At 38.6% G+C, this 22,080-nt stretch overlaps 1 protein-coding gene across 2 annotated transcripts in view; it reads right to left on the bottom strand.

Annotated features, from left to right (window-relative positions):
- SYT1 (synaptotagmin 1) overlaps positions 1-22,080 on the bottom strand; it is a 440,827-nt gene that overhangs the window by 290,067 nt on the left and 128,680 nt on the right. The gene's annotated exons all lie outside the window — the stretch shown is intronic.

A 22,080-nucleotide genomic window follows, 5' to 3' on the forward strand; every position in this document is an offset into this window, starting at 1 on the left:
GGGAGATGCCCAGAAACTGCATTTGATAAGCATCCCAGAAAACTGTGATGCATGGTAATGAGGTACATTGTCTTATAAGTCAGGTGGGCCTGGGTTCAAACCCATTCCTTTGCCCTGAGAAATCAACAGGCACTTAGCTTTGCATGTAGTAAGAACTGAATGTAATTTATAGAAGTTGATTTGTTGTTATCTTCAGACCAAACTCTGTATTGAAACCACCTAATAACAGTTTGCTAAATCTAGATCAAGGGGTGTTCTGCTAAAAGAAAATGGTTTTTGGAGACACCAGAATTCTAGAGGCAGATATACTATAAAGGGAAACCTGACTCTGCTTTCTGTACCAGAGTGAGATGTTGGCTTCATAGTGAGTGTTTGTAGAAGAACTCATAGCGTCTAAAGTTTCAAAATGTTCCCCTAATGGAAACACAGAGGTTATTAACCCCTGGCCTGGAGTTGCATGCCCGTTTCAAAAGACTGTGGCATAGCAAAAATTTGCCTCTATTTTCAATGCTAGTAGGGCCTTCCCTAGATGCAGTGAGCCCCTGGCAGCTGTGTGCCCCTCAGGGAATCCAGGGGCAAGAAGAAAGCCATGTGCTGCCTACCTGCTCCCACTGTAGGGAGCCACCATGTTTCCATTAACTTCAGCATACTTTTAAATAAATCAGGGACTTTCTGTAGGTTCCAATGGTATTTTCTTGCCAATCCACAGCTCTCCTGACATGCAACACTCATGACAGATAGGTTTTGTGCTTCATTTGGTACCTGAAGCCTTGTCACCCACTCTTTCTGTTCCACTGCCTGGCAATTCTGTTTACTGGGTTACCCTGCAACTGATACAGTTCTTGCCTCTGGGGTAACCAAAGAAGGCAATGTGTCTTGTCTCAGTGAGATAACCAACCAAAACCAAGTAACATCAAGCACTCTAACTTGGTCTACGATTTGCTTTTAGCAGAGGCTTATTTAAGTATTTGGGAATAGATGCAACATGAAATAATAGGAAAATATTATTAAAAGAATGTAATCATTCCAATTTCTCAATTGCACTATTAAAATCAATTCTATACATACATATGCTAAGTACTTAGACAACGTATTAATTATTAGTACTTATTAATTATCAGGGCCTTTTTTTCAAGTCCAATTGAAAGAAAAAAAACTATTGAGAGCTTATATGCCAAGTATTATTTGTTATGTATATTCAATATACATATGTATTTATATCCATATATATATTTGCTGAGATATTATATAGCACATGATATATTTGCTTATGCATGTTATAGGCTTCAGAGGATTCAGAAATTTAGTTTGTACCTCTCAAAAGCATTACCAAAACACAGAAATTTATTCATTGTCATGGTCAGAAATCATTCTTAGATAAGGAAATTGAAGTGGAATGGGCAAAGACAGTGTTTTCGGCCTTTCGACCGTGGCAAGTTGTACTAAGAAAGCTCTCCCGTCACTAGAGCTCTGTGGCTCCCTGGGCATGCCCATTTTTGCCTTCTTGAGTTCCCAGCTCTTACTTCTTCAGCCTTTATTTTGCTCTCCAACGTCAAGCCTTAGACCTTTCAGCCTCAGACTGGGGAAGAGGATGAGTGTGTGAGCCGCCTAAGGCAAGGGACCCAGGACTAAGGATGCAGATGTGTTGGACAGTGTTTCTGCACAGAGGCCACAAGTGCAAAACATGCTCATGTAATTCTGCTGAAAGTGTTGTGGGGATGAGCCATCTCAGAGCCTGAGGTCGGGGGATCTTGCTTTTTAACATATTTTGATATTTTGTTCATCATGGGATTTTGGATGAATTCTGATTTTTAAAACATTGACTTAAAACATTGACTTGATTACTGAGTTTTTTTTTCTTGTCCCCAGATCTTAAATTTTGTGCACTTGCCTCATACTTACCCAACCCTGAGGAAAAACCTTGCAAAGTATATTGTATTTAACACATGGACACATAGTGTGTGATACAGAGGTGAAAAAGTATGTGAAGAAGTACAATGTATACTTATACATTATGCTTTATAGTATGTATGTACTGAATAGTATGTGATAGGGTATAATGTATTTAACAGATATGTACAAAATATGTGATATATATATATATATATATGAAAAGGAGAAGGAGAGAACTTATACCTATTGAGACTACTACATATACACCTGACATTGCTTGCTTTAAATATATTTCCATACATATATATCTGTTGATATATTATATAGCATATGATATATATTCACTTATGTGTAGGTCAATAATATGCTACATATTCTAATTTAATCTGTGCATTTTTATTCTACATGTTAAAAGTGAGGAAAGAAGCTTGGAGAGGTTCATGAACTTGTCCTAAGTTGCAGGGCTAGGGTCAAAGGAGGGATGTGAATGGAAGTCAGAGTGATCTGCTTGTACATGAAGAGAATGTCATAAGTACTAGTAGATTACTACTTATTGGTATTACTGCATTTAGGAAATAAAATATACACTCATTGAGACTGAAAATAAAAAGTTGATGAGAATATAAGTTTCTAATGATATCTTTTCAAAATCTTGCAGATGTTTTGATTTCAGTTGATTTCTCAAGTTTCTAGTTTAAATTACTGCTTTTTTTAGCAGTTCTTTTTGTATACCCCAGTAATATTTAGTGCACTATGAAATGGAAACCAAACATTTAAATGTCAGAGAACTTCAGAGATAAAATATTTCTCTAGCAATCAAAACTCATGAAAGCGGGATGGCTTAGAAGCAAGATGGGGAAAATCAATATTAATCATTTATCTTGGTTGCCCTTCTGGCCACAAGGACATAAATACCTATGGATGGCATGACGGCTAAACCAGCACGTGATGGAGCTTGAGAAAGGGTGTGCATATCTGAGATTATATTTTATGTATTACTGCGTGTAGAGTAGAATAAACATCTGCTAATGACATGTCAGCAGAGAGATTTGTGCAGAGATAAAGAAAGAAATATCCATAGTCAATGCAAAAGCAGTGTAATATGTATGAAATACCAGTGCCGGGAAAGGTCAGCAGTGCTATTGAAAGGTTGATGTGGTACTAAATATCCAAAGAAACAAATTATAGAACTGTAGCTAAACTTAATTTTTACTGCCTAAGATCAAAGAATATGTGTTAAGTGTTTATGAAGTACAAACCACAAATTAAATGAGCTCAAAATCTTATTTTTACACTGATAGTTTAATTTTCAATACTTCAAACACAACTTGGAGGCAGATTAATGATAAGGTAAAAAGTTAGTGTAAAAATGAGGCTTCTAGCCAAGATGGAGGCATAGATAGACACACTGTGCCTCCTTGCACAACCAAAATTAAGGATAACAAAAATTTAGAAACAAAAAAACCAACCAGAACTGACAGAAAATTGAACTTCATGGAAGTCTGACAACCATTCATCCAGACCAGTAAGAGGGGCATAGTCAGCAACCGGCAGAGAGGGGTCCTGACAGAAAAAAGTGGTGGCTGGTGACCCAGCACGCAGGCAGCAACCAGCAAACACTGGGTGCTGGGAGACAATGAGCAGACCCAAGCCAGTAAGGGTGCAGTGCTGCTGGCTGACCATGGTTACACATTCGCACACAGATAAACCAGCTGAAAACAGACAGCGAGACAGACCACGCAACCCAGGGCCCCACTGTCAAGAAATAAAGCCTAAAAGCACCGATTGAAAACACTTGTGGGAATTGAGGTGCTAGAAGAGACTCGAAGCCTCACAGGAGAGTTTGTTGGAGAGATCTGCAGGGTCCTAGAATGTACACAAACCCACCCACCCAGGAATCAGCCCCAGAAGGGCCCAGTTTGCTTGTGGGAAGCGGCAGAGGGAACTAAAATCCAGGAGAGAGTGGAGCAAGAGCCACTGTTCCCTCTCGGACCCCGCACCCAAAGACAGCCTCACAACCCAGCAATGGTGGGGGTGTTGCCCTGCTCTGATGAACACCTAAGGCTCTGCCCCTCACTATGTAAAAAAAAATGGGTTAAAAGGAAGAACAGATCAAAGCCCCAGAGCCAATAGATCTAAGTGACCAAGAGATAGCAAACCTATCAGATGCACAGTTCAAAGCACTGGTGATCAGGATGCTCACAGAATTGGTTGATTTTGGTCACAAATTAGATGAAAAAATAAAGGCTACCCTAAGTGAGATGAAGGAAAATGTACGTGGAATCAATAGTGATGGGAAGAAAACTGGGACTCAAATCAATAGAGTGGAACAGAAGGAAGAAAGAAACAACCAAACAGAAAAGAAGGAAGAAACAAGAATTTTTTTAAAAATGAGGAGAGGCTTAGGAACCTCTAGGACATCTTTAAACATCCCAATATCCAAATTATAGGGGTATCAGAAGGGGAAGAGAAAGAGCCACAAGTGGAAAACTTATTCGAACAACTAATAAAGGAGAACTTCCCCAATCTGGCAAAGGAAATAGACTTCCAGGAATTCCAGGAAGCTCAGAGAGTCCCAAAGAAGTTGGACCCAAGAAGGAACACACAAAGGCACATCATAATTACATTAGCCAAGATTAAAATGAAGGAGAGAATTCTAGAAGCAGCAAGAGATAAGGGGACAGTCACCTACAAAGGAGTTCCCATCAGACTGTCAGCTGATTTCTCAAAAGAGATCTTACAGGCAAGAAGGAACTGGAAAGAAATATTCCAAGTCATGAAATCCAAAGACCTACATCCAAGACTGCTCTATCCAGCAAAGCTTTCATTTAGAATTGAAGGGCAGATAAAGTGCTTCTCAGATAAGATCAAATTCAAGGAGTTCATCATCACCAAGCCCTTATTATATGAAATGTTAAAGGGACTTATCTAAGAAAAAGAAGACAAAAAAAGATGAATAGTGAAAGGACAGCAAACTCACAGTTATTAACAACCACACCTAAAACAAAAGCAAACTAAGAAGACAGCTAGATCAGGGGCAGAACCATAGAAATGGAGATCACATGGCGGGTTAGCAACAGGGGAGTGGAAGGAGGAGGGAGGGGGAAGGTACAGAGAATAAGTAGCAGGGACAGTGGGGAGAAAATAGACAGGGGGAGGGCAAGAGTAGTGTGGGAAATGTAGAAGCTAAAGAACTTATGATACATGGACATGAACTAAAGGGGGGAATGTGGGTGGGACAGGGTATGCAGGGTGGAGGGGAATAAAGGGAGGAATGGGACAACTATAATAGCATAATCAATAAAATATATTTTTAAAAAGTTAGTGTAAGGAGATAGGCAATCCTGGTTTTGGAAACAGCTTTTTCTCACTTCTAATTTATGAGTTGGGACAGTTATTCAACTTCTGTGAGCTACACTGCTTTTGTATAATGGTGAGTAAAGAAAGCTTCTTTATGGGATGGTTATGGATAATAATGATATAATGAATATCAAGTGCCAAGTACAGAAGTGTTACATGTATACTACCTGAAACATATCAGTCAGTCAAGAAATGATAGACCTAACCATTATTATTGATGTTTTCAGATGCAAGGAAATAATATTTTGGGAAAATATTTGATATGACCTATAGAAATGACTATCCATAACTTGCACACATGGAATAATGAAAGTAATTGGTAATTTTCTTTGTTTCTCAGATAAATAATATCTGCAGAATTAAAACTGGAGAGTGAAATCAATTTTAATATAGAGAAGAAGCCCATATTTAAAATTGATCAGTTGCCATTATAATTAATGAAAAACACACAAAAGAACATGATTTTCTTCTCTGTAAGAGATTTACTATTTACCTGTAATAAGATCATTTAATAGATTGGAATTTTCTCTTGGTTTAATGAAAAGCAATAAATTATTGGCCAAGAAGAAATGTCTAAGCAAAAAATAATGCATGAGATAACATGTTAAAGATGAAAATTACAGAGATGCACTAGCCAACTTCAGTAATAATCATCATTATTGGGATTTAATATATGATTAGTAGCTATGGAAAATAACATAATAGTAATGTGTAGCAGAAAAAATATTTGGAAATTAGAAGTCTGTTTGCAGTCAGGAGCCCTTTGCCCAGCACACTCACAGGTAACACATGAAGGGTACCTCTTGTCAAGGCTGTAACACAGGGCAGCAGCTAACAGGGCAACTTCGGTGTCAGCATCTTCATTTCCAACCTCACCTCTCGTGAACTGATGAATCTGGACAGGTTACTTCACTTCTCCATGTCTCTTTGCCTTTTTGTAAAACGGGGTAATTAAAGTACCAACCTCAAGATATTGTATCAGATTTCACCAAGATTATGCAGTTAGCAGATGTCTGTCTGGTGGTTAGAAGGAATTCAACAGATAAAAGCTGAAAGGATGTCTACTAACTAGAATGGGGCATTTATTTTTATTTTATTTTTTTCATTTTAAATTTTTTACTGATTTTTCCATTGCCATTTAGTCCTCTTATGCTCCCCTTCCCTTTGCATTCACCATTTATTTTTATACTAATGAATAATTAAATGGTTATCTAAATATTCAATTTAGAGGTTCACAATGTATTCTAGAGACATATTTTCCAGACTAAGCTAAACTCAACCCAACTCCTTTCAAGCATTCAGGAAATTTCCAGGTAATGTTGTCTCAGGCTACCCTTCTGGACTTCAGAGCAATGCCATGATTTATGAAAGCTTGCCACTTTGATTTGTCCCCGCCTTTCCAGTTCTGAAATCAAAAGCTTTAATTAACGGTTCACTTTCATTGCTCTTGCTAGGATCTCATTTGTTTAGAAACTCAACCATGCCAAAGGACACCTGAATTCCTCAATCCTCTACCTCTACCAAAAGGATAGGCATCTACTTACCACCACCAACCCATCTCCTGTGGCCCTAAAAGTGAAGGCATGGTGCTGGACAGGCTGACATCCTCATGAGTGCCTTTCTCGTTCAAAAACAAGGTGCTCATGTCAACCACGAGGGTTTCCCCCCACAATTCTTTCTCCTCCTTATCACAGAATAAAATGTTGAATATTATTTTATGAGTATACAATCTTGCCTCCCTAAGAGACTGTAATTTCTTTAGCTTAAATTCCATAAGGCCCATGCTTATGGTAGGCACAAGATACTCAAAACCCTTGTCACTTATTTGTTAGTATTTGAGAAAAGTTTTGAATAATTTTGTATAAATCTGCTGATGCAAGGGGTGATGTGTGATGAGTGAATCATATGTTACATTAACCAAATAACACACTATTTTTAAAGTGCATATTTAAAAAACCTGGAATGCAAAATAAAAAAGCATTCTAGTATATGGTAGTTTAAGTGGTCTTTGAAAGTTCGATTTCCTATTTTCATGAAGTCACCATCAGATTTTGCTATGTTTCAATCACTAGAGTGTGCGAAAGTGCAAAATCTTCACCATTACCCTGACATTTTCATTTAGCTTCTGCTGAATACCCACTCAATTTTCCCAACATTCAGAAAAATGCTCCCCAGCATTACCTTGTCATTTTGATTATGCTATACATCCCACAATCAAATAGAAATCTCAGGTCTCCTTTTCTTTTACAGTAATGTAAATATACCTTTGTCAACCTGAATTACTTGCATTGACTGGTGAAAATGATTTATTATTATTTAATTCACTCTTCCACATTACTCAAGTAAAGGAAGATGTAATTATTCAGTTTACATATACCCAACACTGCTTTTAAACTTTTATACTTGAAGTGGAGTTAGATTCAGGTTTGTCACTTGCAACAAGGAAAATGTTGTATGAGATTTGAGGCAATTTACTGAGTCACAGTGAAATCAGAATGTGAACTTTCTATTGCAAAGAGTGGCAGAAAATTGCCAGCATGACTGGCACTTCCAGATTCAAGAATAACAGATGATTTGTGATATCTGAAGCCAGCAATCTACAGACACAGATGACTACCAAATCCATAATTCTAGCTAGGCCTCTCTCCTTAGTTCTGGTCTATTCATTGGGGACTTATACCAGATGGCCTGCTGTCTCTTCAAACTCCACCTTTCTAAAATTGTGCTCATATTTTTTTTCATTCAAAACTGCAATTCCCTGTTTCTGTCCAAGTGGCCATCATTTTCCCAATCACTGAGATGTAAGAGCAATCTTTCTGTGCATCAATCAGCCATTGAATTCGGTGTTTCTTCTCCCACATTGCCTTTTATACATATCTCTTTTCCATTCTCGCTCGTTCCTCCCAAGTTTGGGTCCATCATCTCATCCATGGGTGCAGCAATGTCACGTCAAAAACAAAAGAAAACCGCTTGCTTAGGGAAACCTATTATAACTACTTCCTAATAGAAACAAAAACCACTCCAAATTACTGCGACATTCAACTACCTGACTGCCAGAGAAACAAAAGGTGGGTTCTCAACTCAGAAGGAAAAAACCCCTCAATAATTCCATACCTATATACTTCGCTTCCTTCATCTAGTTTCTTCTCTTTTCACGCCCATTCATGGTTTTCTCTTTTATGAGACTACTATCCCTGCAATACAATGTTTCGTATCTTTGATTGATAAGAGCAGCCTGTTCAGTGACTTGTTGTTTTCAGCTCCCCCTATAAATAATAATTGAGAACAATGTTATCAGCGTAGGTTTATTTTAGAAACTGGATTGTATGGCATTTGCATTTTGTAATGAAGGTAGGTTAGCTCATTGTTGGTCTCCTTTGTGTCAGCACTTTTGGCTTATAACACATTTGCATGTCCATACTATTGTTCTTTTTAAGATTTTTATTTATTTATTTTTAGGCAGAGAGGGAGGGATGGAGAAAAAGAGGGAGAGAAACATCAATGTGTAGTTTCCTCTTGCGTGCTCCCTACTGGGGACCTGTCTCACAACCCAGGCATGTGCCTGATGGGGACTCAAACCAGTGACCCTTTGGTGTATAGGCCGGCAAACAATCCACTGAGCCACACCGGCCAGGGCTATCGTTTTGATTTAAAACTATGAAACATTATTTCAGTTAAAATTTATGTGAAAATTAAACCAATCAAGCATTTTGGAGTTCTCAAATATTTGAGGAATGGTGGGATTTCTCAGAACATACTTATCTAAATCTCTATAGTAGATCATTTCTAAAGAGTTACTGTATTTTTAGTATTCTGATTTTTGAGTTACCACCTGCAGAAAGAGAGAGTCATGAGACATACTGAAAGAGTCAGAAATCAAAGATTTTATAATCAGAAGTCTACCTGTCTCCCCTGACTAATGTATGGATGAGAAAATTGAGGACCAGAGTAATTTTTGAAGTAATTTGCTTAGAGTCACTCAAAATGTTGTCTTCTAGTGGAATTACAACTTATCCCTAGACTCTGGTCCAGTGCCCTTTCTAGGACTCAGCTGGATTAAATATCATTATCACTATGGTTATTAGTTCCGCCCTTGCTTTATGCATACACGTTAATAGCCACGAAGAGGCTGATGTTTTGCCCTACTTCCAAGTTAACAAGTTAGCCTGCTATAAATTCATGGATGCTGGCAGAAGACATGAGGCTCCTGGTCCAAAGATAAAGGAATTTGATTCGTGGCACAGCAAGACACATGAGTTTTATACTTGTGCTACTCACCCTCGTTGATACCCAGTCCCGCGAGTGTTATGCGAAATGGCCTGGCTGGGTAATGTGCGTTTACAGAGTGGGTCTGTGTCGTAGCTGAAGAATCCAAAGCTTTGAAAACCCAAATCTTTTATAATGGATTGCAAGCAAAAAGCCATTTGGTTGTAGATTGTAGCTTGCAACGCTGTTTGCCATACAAACAAGATGTGCAGAAACATGACACTTAGGAACTGTGTCCGAGCACTGTGCAGATGTGTCAGTGTTGGAGGTGGTGGGCGATACAAAGCATGGGCTGACAAGGGATACCCAGGTCATGGCTGTTACCGCTTGAATAACCAAGTGTTCCAACGTGCCCATGGCAGAGCCTGGTGCACATCCACTAAAACCTGTTAGTTTGTTTTCCCATCTCCTCTAACTCTCAGAAATGTCTCCCTTTAGTATTTAAATTCTATGGTCACCTAATTGCAGCTCACTGCGGAAAAACTCAATTTTTGAAAAAGAATCCTTTCTGGATGATCATAAAAATTCTTCCTTGGTGGCCATGACTGCATACTCAGGGGCTCCTGATGAATCTTAGCAAATTCCCCAGAAGTGTTTCACTGGAGTGACTTAAGTGACGATTCTAGAATATTATAAAACACTTTTAATACTGTTATATTCTCTATTTTTCCCCTCTCACAGCCTCTCCCCTTCTCTCTCTCTCCACACACACAAACACGCACATATACACAGGATTACATAAGAAAAAAAGATACAAGCTGTTCATTTCAACTGTGCTGATACTAATTTTTGCCAGTTCCGAGAACAAATCGGAGCTTCGTTCTTCTGAAATATCTAGTTCTTCAACCCGCACTCGTTTAACTAAGAATTACTGACTCCTCCCTCCTGCCGTACAGTGGAGAACAAAAGGAAGGGGGGGCAGGATGGGATGCGGGATTCCCCTGCCCACGAGGAAGTCAGGAAAAGCATCTTCCAGGGGCTGGACTTTGATCGGAGGCCAGAGAGGCCTGGAGGCATCCTGTTGTGGGCAGAGTGAGTGTCCTTCATTCAGGAATGCGACGCACCTATTTAGCAGCTGAGAGAACAATATAAAATTTTCCTATTTTAAATACTGCAGAAGTAAGCCAGCAACTCTAAACAGTTTTGTCACTTTATAATGGCTGTCAAAGAAAAAAATGTAGTCCCGGGCTAAAAAGAAAAATGGAGTTTATACTCATGCAGTTTTCAATAGTTTCTATCCATTTTTTTCAGGGTTCTGTGGTTTAGCTTTCTGAGATAGAGATCTGCTAAGCCCTGACACACATCGGGAAGGGGATGAATTATTACCATCAGAAGTAACAAGGATCAAGTATGCATATGTGAACCTTATATTATCTGCGAAAAAAGTCACACAAGGGCAGAAAATGAGAAACAACACCTAGCACATTTTCTTTTCTTTTTTCCTCTCAGTGGCATTTTTTTCCTCCTTTTTTTCTTGGAGTAATCTCTAATCTTCTTTTCCCCACCTTCATCTTCATTTGAAATGAATTAAGAAGTTTAATTTCATTCAGACTGCTCCCTATTTAACTTTTCAAGCCTTTATGGGCTGGACATTTGATAGATAATCTAAAAAAAATAAAAATATAATTTTCTAGTCACCAAATATAAAATGACAATAATATATAGTTGTATATATGCAAAGTATACAATGACTACATCAACATTGCTACTCATGAGTATACATTGCTACTCATTTTTTCCCAAAGCCTCTGAGAACGTACCATTTAATAAAGATGATGATGGTGGTAATGATAAAAACAATATTACTTTATTATACCTCCAGTTTCTAGGTTATCTATAAATTACCTAAATTCTTTATGCTAATCTCTTGGGTTTGGTATCCTTTTTCAGATGAGAGAATGGAAGTCTTGAGAAGAGGTTAGGTACTGTCTCCAAGACCACATAAAAGGACAATTGCAAAAAAAAAAAGGTATCCCAACACTGAGTGTCTAGGCTACTTCTATTATGTAATGATGCTGCAGAATTCTTCCTCAAGGCAAGTGACAGAACTATGAAAAGCCACATACTTCCAGCTATGCTCAGGGCAGAGTCAACCTGTGAATTAGAGACTNCTCTAATCTTCTTTTCCCCACCTTCATCTTCATTTGAAATGAATTAAGAAGTTTAATTTCATTCAGACTGCTCCCTATTTAACTTTTCAAGCCTTTATGGGCTGGACATTTGATAGATAATCTAAAAAAAATAAAAATATAATTTTCTAGTCACCAAATATAAAATGACAATAATATATAGTTGTATATATGCAAAGTATACAATAACTACATCAACATTGCTACTCATGAGTATACATTGCTACTCATTTTTTCCCAAAGCCTCTGAGAACGTACCATTTAATAAAGATGATGATGGTGGTAATGATAAAAACAATATTACTTTATTATACCTCCTGTTTCTAGGTTATCTATAAATTACCTAAATTCTTTATGATAATCTCTTGGGTTTGGTATCCTTTTTCAGATGAGAGAATGGAAGTCTTGAGAAGAGGTTAGGTACTGTCTCCAAGACCACATAAAAGGAGAATTGCAAAAAAAAAAAAGGTATCCCAACACTGAGTGTCTAGGCTACTTCTATTATGTAATGATGCTGCAGAATTCTTCCTCGAGGCAAGTGACAGAACTATGAAAAGCCACATACTTCCAGCTATGCTCAGGGCAGAGTCAACCTGTGAATCAGAGACTGGCTTTTAGAGAACAGACCCTGACAACCTAACCCTGACTTGGTTCATGGAAACCTCACGGACTGCTGACAAGCACTGAATACATAGTTACCGTTCTTGTCACAGTGTCTGGCACATGGCATGTGCTTGGTAAATGTAAGCTAAAATATGACAGGGGAAACAATGAAACGGAAGCAGGTGAGGGAAAGACATTTCTTCCACAGGTGTCCAAAAGAGTGCTTAATTAGTCTCCTCTTGAAGGGAAGACAAAAGCTATTCTGGAACTTTTACCTCCATTTTTGTTAATTTACTGGTAAAAAGAATTTTGAAAAAAACTTTAATTTCAAAAAAAGCAAGCATGTTTGTTTCAGGTATACCAAAATCACTAACCTGAGCTTATTGAGTTTTGACACCATAAATGGAAAGTTAAACCTTCAGACACCTGCTGGCAATTAAGGAAATGTAAAGTGCTTCAATTTTATTTTAGCCAGAGGGAAAAAGGTATATGCACAAAAGAGCTGGATTTATGTAGTAGATGAGTTTTTAACATGTCAGTAAATGGAATGTTTGCTATATAATAATGCAGTGATCTAGTTACAAGCACAGGCTTGAACAAGTCACTCAATCCCGATGAGCCTCAGTTTTCTTATCTATAGAATGGGAATGATGTTAGTACAGGCATACCTCTTTTAATTGTGTTACACTTTATTGCATTCCACAGCTGCTGGTGTTGCATTTTTCACGTGTTGAAGGCAAGACACTCCATTATGGCTCGTGTTACCGAGATGCTCACTTGACTGTGGTGGTCTGGGAATACTGAACCCTCAATATCCTCAAGGTATGCCTTTTGCTTCTTATGGCACACATAAACTAATTACAAAAATACTGCAGCATACCAAAAAAGTATAATTTTCCCCATCTGACAAAAAATATATTTAATTTTGATTCATTCTTCCCAGATGGCTATCGTTGTACTGGCTGTAGTCATTTTTTAAATTTTGACAATAAGGGAATAGAAGCCAGTGCCCCTGACTCAATACTACATGTTTTAAAAATTCTTGCGACACATCAGTTGAAAATCACTGATTTAGAGAATCAAGTGAAATAAATGTTAGGTGTTATTATTTGTAATGCAATTCCCTATCTTGTTTTCACTAAGATTCTCTTCCCTCGTGATTTCTGAAGTGACAGCTAAAGAACTTAAAAATCACTTGTACACATTTGTTAATGGGACACTTGTTCTTTTCTATCTTCTCTCTGCAACTTCTCCACACACACATGCCCACACCGCCACGCCCACAGTGCTTCTGAGTTGGAGGCCTTTATAAACCACAAGCGACCCACAGGACTGAACTTGATGATCAGAATTGCAATGCTGAGGCAGCCAACACAAGACACAATTTTGAGAGATGGAAACTTCAGGTAAGTTTTACCTAGAATCACAAGTTTCTATATTGCTTAGTGTTGTAGCCTATTAGAAACATGTGGATTAAATGGCAAAGTAATTTGAAGCTTTTGAAAGATATTTCATTCTTTCTGTCACAACTGAATTAAACGTATTTCCATGACTGGCTGCAGAACTTGTCTCCACAAGGAAAGGTAGAATCTCTTTTGTAAAACCAAGGTCTTCTCTCGAAAAAATTATTTTTTAAAATTATTGTTCAAGTACAGTTTTCTGTCCCCCACTCCCATCCCAGCCCACCCCCCTGTGATCCCCACCTCCCTCCCATTTCTACCCCCCTTAGTTTTTCTCCATGTGTCCTTTATACTAGTTTCTGTGAATCCTTCCCCTTTTCCCCTGAAATTCTCTCCCGTCTGGTCCCTGTCAGCCTGTTCTGTATTTCAGTGTCTTTGGTCATATTTTGCTTGCTTGTTTGTTTTGTTGTTTAGGTCTGTGTTAAAGGTGAGATCATATGGTATTTGTCTTTCACTGCCTGGCTTATTTCACTCAGCATGATGCTTTCCAGTTCCATCCATGGTGTTGCAAAGGGTAGGAGCTTCTTCTTTCTTTCTGCTGCAAAGAATTCCATTGTGTAAATGTACCATAGCTTTTTGATCCATTCATTTACTAATGGGCATCTAGTTGCTTCCAGCACTTGGCTATTGTAAATTGTGCTGCTATGAACATTGATGTGCATAGGTTCTTTTGGATTGGTGTTTCAGGGTCCTTAGGATATAATCCCAGCAGTGGAATTGCTGGATCAAAAGGCAGGTCCATTTTTAGTTTTCTTAGAAAATTTCATACTGTTTTCCATAGTGGTTTTACCAGTCTACAATCCCACCAACAGTGAAAACTAGGGTCCCCTTTTCCCCACAACCTCTCCAAGATTTGTTGTTTGTTGCTTTGTTTATGATGGCCATTCTGACTGGTGTAAAGTGGTATCTCATTGTGGTTTTAGTTTGCATCTCTCTGATAGCTAGTGATATTGAGTATCTTTTCATGTGTCACTGGATCCTCTGTATGTCCTCCTTGGAGAAATGTCTGTTTCAAGTCCTTTGCCCATTTTGTAATTGGGTTGCTTGTCTTCTTAGAGGGGAGTTGAGTAAGTTCTTTGTATATTTTGGAGATTAAACCTTTGTCTGAGGTATCATTGGCAAATATGTTTTCCCAGGCTGTTGCTTCTCTTTTTATCTTGATACTGTTTTCCTTAGCCTGCAGAAGCTTTTAATTTTGGTGAGATCCCATTTGTTTGTTCTTTCCTTTATGTCCCTTGCTCTAAGGGACGTATCAGTAAAAATATTGCTGCATGGAATATCTGAGATTTTCCTGCCAATGTTCTCCTCCAGGACTTTAATGGTTTCAAGGCTTATATTTAAGTCTTTTATCCACCTTGAATTCATTTTGCTGTATGGTGTAAGTGGTGTTCAAGTTTCATTTTTTTTGCATGTAGCCGTCCAGTTCTCCCAACACCATTTGTTGAGGAGGCTATTTTTACTCCATTTTATGTCATTGCCCCCTTTGTTGAATATTAATTGACTGTATAGAGTTGGGTTTATTTCTGGGCTCTCTGTTCTGTTCCATTGGTCTGTGTGCCTGTTATGCCAGTACCAGGCTATATTGATTACAGTGGCCTTGTAATATAGTTTGATGTCAGCTGCAATTATGAGAAAAAAATTCTTCACTTTCAGTTCAAATGCTTTTAAAATTGATAGATGTTAATGATCATCTTATTTAGAAGGTATCATTTATTTAAAATATAAATCAAGTTGCATTAAGAGTTAAAATTTTAACTTTGAGGCTTAAGCAATATGATTGAAATAAACAATCACCTTAAATGTCATCATACTTCAAATATTCTTGTATCCCTCACTCAAGCTTACCAGACCTAATTTATAGGCAATAAAATGAATGGAACTTATATGAAGTTCCATTTGCTTTACTTATCACATTTGGAATACGAATTAGATATATTCAAGTTCAATAAGAGCTCAATTTATGGAACACTTTCAATAACTGGTTAAAAATTCACACACTTATTTGGAGTGTGAATATGGTTCACCTTTTTCAAAGGAATTTCATATGATTTCTACAGTCTTTTATCTCTAATTATATGAGTGATGATGAGTTTGGAAAAAAGAGTGTGCTTAATTTGAGGGCTCTTATAAATCTTCCCGGGAAACAGGATGGAAGATATCTACTTTAGAAAGTGCTGAAAAGCAATGAAAAAGGGGACCAGTTTCATTAAAATGTGTGCTTCGATGCCGCTTTTTCATTCCCTTCTCCCAGTGGGGCAGGGCTTCTCAGCTTAGTATGTGTCTGGTTCACCCGGGTTAGGAATTCGGTAAATGCTCTTGACTCGAAAGGCACCTACTGTGTTGTGTGTATTCAGTACCTTGACAAGTTACTGATAATCAAGCAAAAGCAAGGTTTTCCTGTACAACAGGTCTGTCTTCAGGGTATTAAAAACACTACTTGAGCAGAATTTTTTTGAAAGCAGCCAATTAAAAAGAACTTTTTTCTAGCTGTATCTCAGGTGGCTCACAACGCAAGGTGAACAGACTCACTGCTTGTCAGTAGCCTGACCTTACACCTAACCCAAAACATCCACAGCTGGAGATGGGCACTGGAATGACTTGTGGGTGTTGGTGGAGGTGGGGGGTGGTGAATCTCTAGCTAATGAGCCCTGAGTGGGGAAAGGAGGAAAGACTAAAATTGAAGGTGCTGTTCCAGAGGCCCTGCTTCTGAAATCAATGAGAGGTTACCAGTATCAAATGCAGTCTCTCTTTCCTTTTAAGTCTATTTGATGCCACTTGAAAGTGTACTCTACATTTTATTCGCAGCTGTTCTAGGATGTTAGAGAAACCCAAAAGACAAAGAAAGCTTTTACGTTCAATTAGCCTAGGAGGCTGCCTGAGACTACAGACCATAAACGTTCATATGACAAGGCCATATGAACGGGAAGAGGCGGCTCTAAGCCTCCCTCTCATAGCAGCTCAACTCAGTGCCCCCCACCCACCCACCCCCACCCCCGTTCTGGGAGTCAGGCAGGGCAAAGGGCAATGCCAGTGTGAACTATGGTATCTTCGTGATTGGGAAAAAGGTTTGCCAGAGGAGAAGGAAAGAAAAAGACAGGCTAGGAGTAATTTTAGGGAAGAGAAGCAGAGCCTGACCGTGGGGCGTTGTGGGAGACAAGGTGACATTGTGGACCAAGGCACCACTGTTCTATAAAAGATAATTGGTGACTGCACATAGATGATTTTGCTGGTTTGGGACATTTTAGCTCACCACCCTGAATACTGGCTCTCTTTTGTAAATAATTAAGTTTTGAAAAAAGGGGGTGTTTTCAAGGTATAGTGGAACTTCCTCCCCAGTCAGGGGACTTGGGGTCAAGGCTGACATTGCCCAGCACAGTCATCAGTGAGTCGTGGACCTGCTGCACGCTCTGACGCTTGGCCGCAGAGCACAGAACCAGCTGAGGTGGCGACTGTGCTGCCTACACCGGCACTGCAGAAATGACCGTTTAAGAAATTCTCTTAGAATTTAATCACATATTTAAAAAGATGAAGCATGTAACTTTTTGATAAACAAATTTTTCATACAGAGTCCATTTTTTTCACTCATTTAATATATGTGGAGGGACATAGTGGCTTAGAAGATACTGTGCCTAAGCATATATCATACAATATATGGTCTGATAGGTTACTTTGGACAACTTAGATACTGTGGCTATAATATTCTGACTGCTGAACTGAAATCCAAGAAGCATAGGTACTGTAAAGCTGTTGTAAGCAGCTCTCTCTCAAATTTTGCAATTTGTATTTTAAAAATATGTAAATTAATTGTTCTGTTCTCCTGAATTGCCTGGGTTTACATCACCTCATTAGACACAAGGATGTTCTGACTGGGTAAATGTCTTTTCCCGCTAAGCACAGGCCTACTTCTTTGTGTGGTAATATTTCCCACAAGCAGTAAAATGGGGAGCTGAATTCATTGCTTCTGGGGGGGCTTTGGATGCAAATGTTAAGCTTGGTTGGCTGGTCCAGTGTCTCAGATCCTACTGCTCCCCAGTAGGCCTTAAAAAGGCAGCTGGGATTTTCACTACATCTGGTTATACTAGGGATTAAGAGAAGAGGAAGGAGGATGCTACTTTCCCCATCTGTGCCTTGGAGGATGCCTAATTAGTCTCTGTCATTACTCAGGGGGAGAATAAAACTATTTAAGTAATTTAGCTTAGAGAAAAGATCTTACAAGTTAACTCAGGAAGTAAAGGAATCTTCCACAATTATTTAAAGTGTTCGTCTTTATTTGTTTCAGCAAGGTTTAGGCATTTCAAGTTCATTTGCAAGCATACATTGCTGCTCTCTAAGTCTAAACACCAGTGATGCCAATGCAACTCTGTAGACGCTCAGTTAATGACTTTCAAATGTAAGCCCATCATCCTGATTTCTGTTCAACTCGGTCAGACAAGGATTTCTGGTGATAGTGGTATTTACTGAATTTTGAAGAGTAAAGAAGAGTCAGCTAGAAAAACTGAAGAGTGTAGAAAAGAAGGAACTTCTAGGCCAAAGGAATATTATGACCAAAGAAAAATCATGCTATGTGAGGAAAAATGTAAAGAGTCTGTGTTTCTGGAGAATAAAGTAAGGGTTAAGGATGAAGAGGCTGAGGCTTTAAGGAAAAAAAAATATGAACCAAAGCAAGGAAGGTCTTCTTAGGGGGCTTGACCTGTTTCGTACAAGAAATGGAGAGAGACTGAAAGTTTTGAAGAAGGGAAATGGCATATTTGCATTATTTATATAGATTCTCAAGCTGTGTTGAGTGCGTGAAAATGCAAAGCAGGAGAACATGTTAGGAGTCCAGGCAAGAGATGATAATAGACAGAATAAAGGGAGGTTAGTGAGAGTAGAGAGGACAGATGTAGTTCCTCTAGTTGAGCTAACATGATATTGAGGAGGTAAAATCGATAAGAGGATGTCAGGGGTAATAGAGAAAAATAAGATGACCAGTCCTCCCCTACCCTGGCGGGAGGGTGGTACCAGCAAACACTCGAGAATAAAGACAGACTAGAGGGAACAAGGAAATGAATAACGGATATTTGGAGGAGGGACTGATTTAGGGACAAGGAAGGGGAGATACATGGTAGGCAGTTGGGGTACATGGGTCTGAGGTTTAGGAGAAAGGTTATAGGGAGAAATAATGGATTTAGGAGAGATCAAAGTGTATACACAGCAACCGAAACCACAGAAAGTGGGGAGAGCACCCAGGAAATTATGTACCATAGAAAAACAGTGCTCAGGACAGACGCCTGTGGAGTTACATTATTTAAAGAACTGGCAGGATGCATTTGGTAAATTACTCAATACCCCTGAAACTCAGATAATAACTACTTCATTTCTGTGTTGTGAAACTCAGAGGAGGTACCACATGTCCAGTGTTTCACTCACCTTTGAAGTTCACTAAGTGTTCTTTTTCCTTCCTAAGTTCTATACTGGTGCTATTTGCTTTGTTGCCTAGTGAAGATGATAAACTTGATTATCATTTTAAACAAGAGAAGAAATACAGGATGCCATTTGTTTTTGCACCGAGAGTAGCACATGAAAATTGCACGTTGACCCAACTGAAATGGTTTCTCTATTTAAATTGCATGAAAAAGTTTTATGTACTATTACATTTGAAAAATGTTTGGTCTTGTGATAATGTATGACTCGTACGTATTTGGAAAACCTACTCCAATAGACTGTTGTCCATACATTTCTAGAACTATTTAGGATAAAGTCATTATTTTAGGCAGAGTGTGACAATACATAACCGATAATTCCTGAGTACACATTTTAAATTGCAATGTGCCTTATTCTGATATGCTATTCATGAGTACAAAGGGATAAATGATAGTGTCATTCAAGAATAAAGGATCTTGTCAAATAAAAGGCTAGATCATTTGTATAAAATATGAATTCATGTGATACAATCAGAGACAAGATTAGGGAGGTTGGATGGACTAAGGGGCATTTTTATGGGCTCTGTACTACAGGTTTTCTACCCTATCTGCCTAGCTCAGTACAAATTTATTTAGTAAATGCGCACTAGCTATTTTAAGTTGATGGTAGCCATTTGAGGGAAATTCCCTGAACATTCAGGCTTCCTAAGCACAAAAATTATGAGTTTTAGGTTGTTACCTTAAGAATTCTATATTTTTTTCCAAAAATAAATACACACATTTATGATATCTGGCCACCGTCAACTATGTTGTGAATAAGACCTTACTCTTACATGAGATAATGACTGGTTGGAAAATGCCTGCGCAATCTATTTCTTTTCCCTTGCAGTTCCTCTGGTTATTTTTTTTTTTCACCATAAAAACCCAATCTTGTGCTAGAAACCGGGCCTGAAATGCCATCGCCAGGGGACTGACCACATCCATGCTCACATGTGGGAGCTGTTTGCTTGAGACGAGTTTAGTCCTGAAGAGTGATGGCGTGGAACTGTAGTCAGTAGTCAGCCACTGTGGAGTGGTTGCTCCTTCTGAAATTGAAATAAATGGGCCGAGGGAATGTGCAGAACAGCAGTTGGTGAATTTAACACGGAGCACTGTGGGCCCTGCCAGATAATGACTGCATGATATCAAAGCAGAAAAGAGTGAAGGGAAAGCCCACTCAGAAATTGTATTTCTCAATATATATCAAGGCATCCAAAATGTAAACAGACCTTTTGTATTTTAATTATAGTAAAACCGAGTGAAGAGGGAATTTAATTAGCCAATGAATGATTTTTATGGGAACCTCCATCTCTTGGTAATCTGTCCTTATGTATTGCTGGTAGTTTGAGTGATTTTCCACTTTTTTCATCTCGTGTCACAATAGAGTCATCACCAAAATTTTGTGGCACACCAAAAAATTCATTTTTTTTGCCAATCTGGCAAAAATAGATACGATTTTGATTCACACTGGATGACCATTGTCATTGTTTTAACTGACAGTCTAAAGTAAAGAGGTCAGAGCCCCTGACTAATTAGTCAGGCATTGCATGTTTTAAAAATCCTTGGGGCACAGCTGTGTGCTTCTTGAGGCACACTGGTTGAAATTCGCTGCGGCAGATTAATCTCTCCAAAAACAGAACATTCAAGGAACAATACCTAAGCTCAAGAATTTATCCTCAGTCTAGATCTGAAAGGCTTTAAATTTTGTACCCTGGAGTCTTCATTGATCTCTATGACTCACCAGTCCCTAGATGGAAGCTTCCTCATTTGCAGAGGTGCTGGTGGATTCCAGAGAAGTCCAGCTAGAACCCCGATTGCCCTCCTCACTAGACCGCTCAGCCCTTTAGATGTGGCACTTAGAATGAGGAAGGCCTTGAGATACAAAATGAATAAGAAATTCTCTTTGACCTCCTAGTGCTTACAGTTTAATAGAAGAGATAGAATACAATAAATAACTATACTAGAATAAAGTGAATATAATATACAATGGGAATTCAAAATAGGCAATGCATAAGGGGTTGACTGGCTGGGGAAGAACAAGGGAAGGACTGCTGTCTTAAAAGCAGAGGGTATAGAATGATGTAAGTGGATGAAGTATTGACTTTGGGCTCAGATATTCTAGCTCAATCATGTTGGAAGTTTAACAATAATACTGAAAGCCTCTGTTCTTCATGTGCAAAGTGGGATACTAATAAGAGGGTTTCTTGCTTTATCAGAGACTGTGTGTGCATCCTAAGTCAATACCTCATCTCTCCATAAAAGAAATATTTTATATTTTTAAAAAATATTTTATTTATTTATTTTCAGAGAGGGAAAGGGAAGGAGAAAGAGAGGGAGAGAAGTGTCAATGAATGACTGCCTCTTGAGTGCCTCCTACTGGGGACCTGGCCTGCAACCCAGCATATACCCTGATGGGGAATTGAACCAGTGACCCTTTGGTTCGCAGGCCAGCACTCAATCCACTGAGCCACACCAGCCAGGGCAAAGAAATATTTTGTCTTAATAGTCGTATCACTTTGACTCTATTGAACATTGTGTATGTCCTTGCCAGCCTAAAATTCCAACACTTCTTCCAGTGACTATTAATACTAACCCTAAACTTCTTCATTGGGCTTTTGGGGCTTCCATCCTTTGCAGTTCCCAGTAGAAATAGCAATACCACTAACAACATCAACAATAATAGAAACAGTAATGTCAAACATGGACTGAGGAACTATCTGGGTATATAGTAAATGTTTTCTATAAGTTATCTCACTTAACTCTTATTGTGTCCTATGAGGAAGGCATCACTATTCCATTTAAATGTCAAAGGACCTGAAAACAGAAGATGAATGACCTTTCCAAGGTCATTGAGCTAGTTAGTGACAGAACCATGTGTCAAACAGAGGCCTTTATTAACTTCAAAGGTCGTACACCGTCCTTTCGTGC

Source organism: Sturnira hondurensis, unplaced genomic scaffold (genome assembly GCF_014824575.4).
Source record: "Sturnira hondurensis isolate 20B ecotype Veracruz unplaced genomic scaffold, ASM1482457v3 Scaffold0003801, whole genome shotgun sequence".
Taxonomy (NCBI): domain Eukaryota; kingdom Metazoa; phylum Chordata; class Mammalia; order Chiroptera; family Phyllostomidae; genus Sturnira; species Sturnira hondurensis.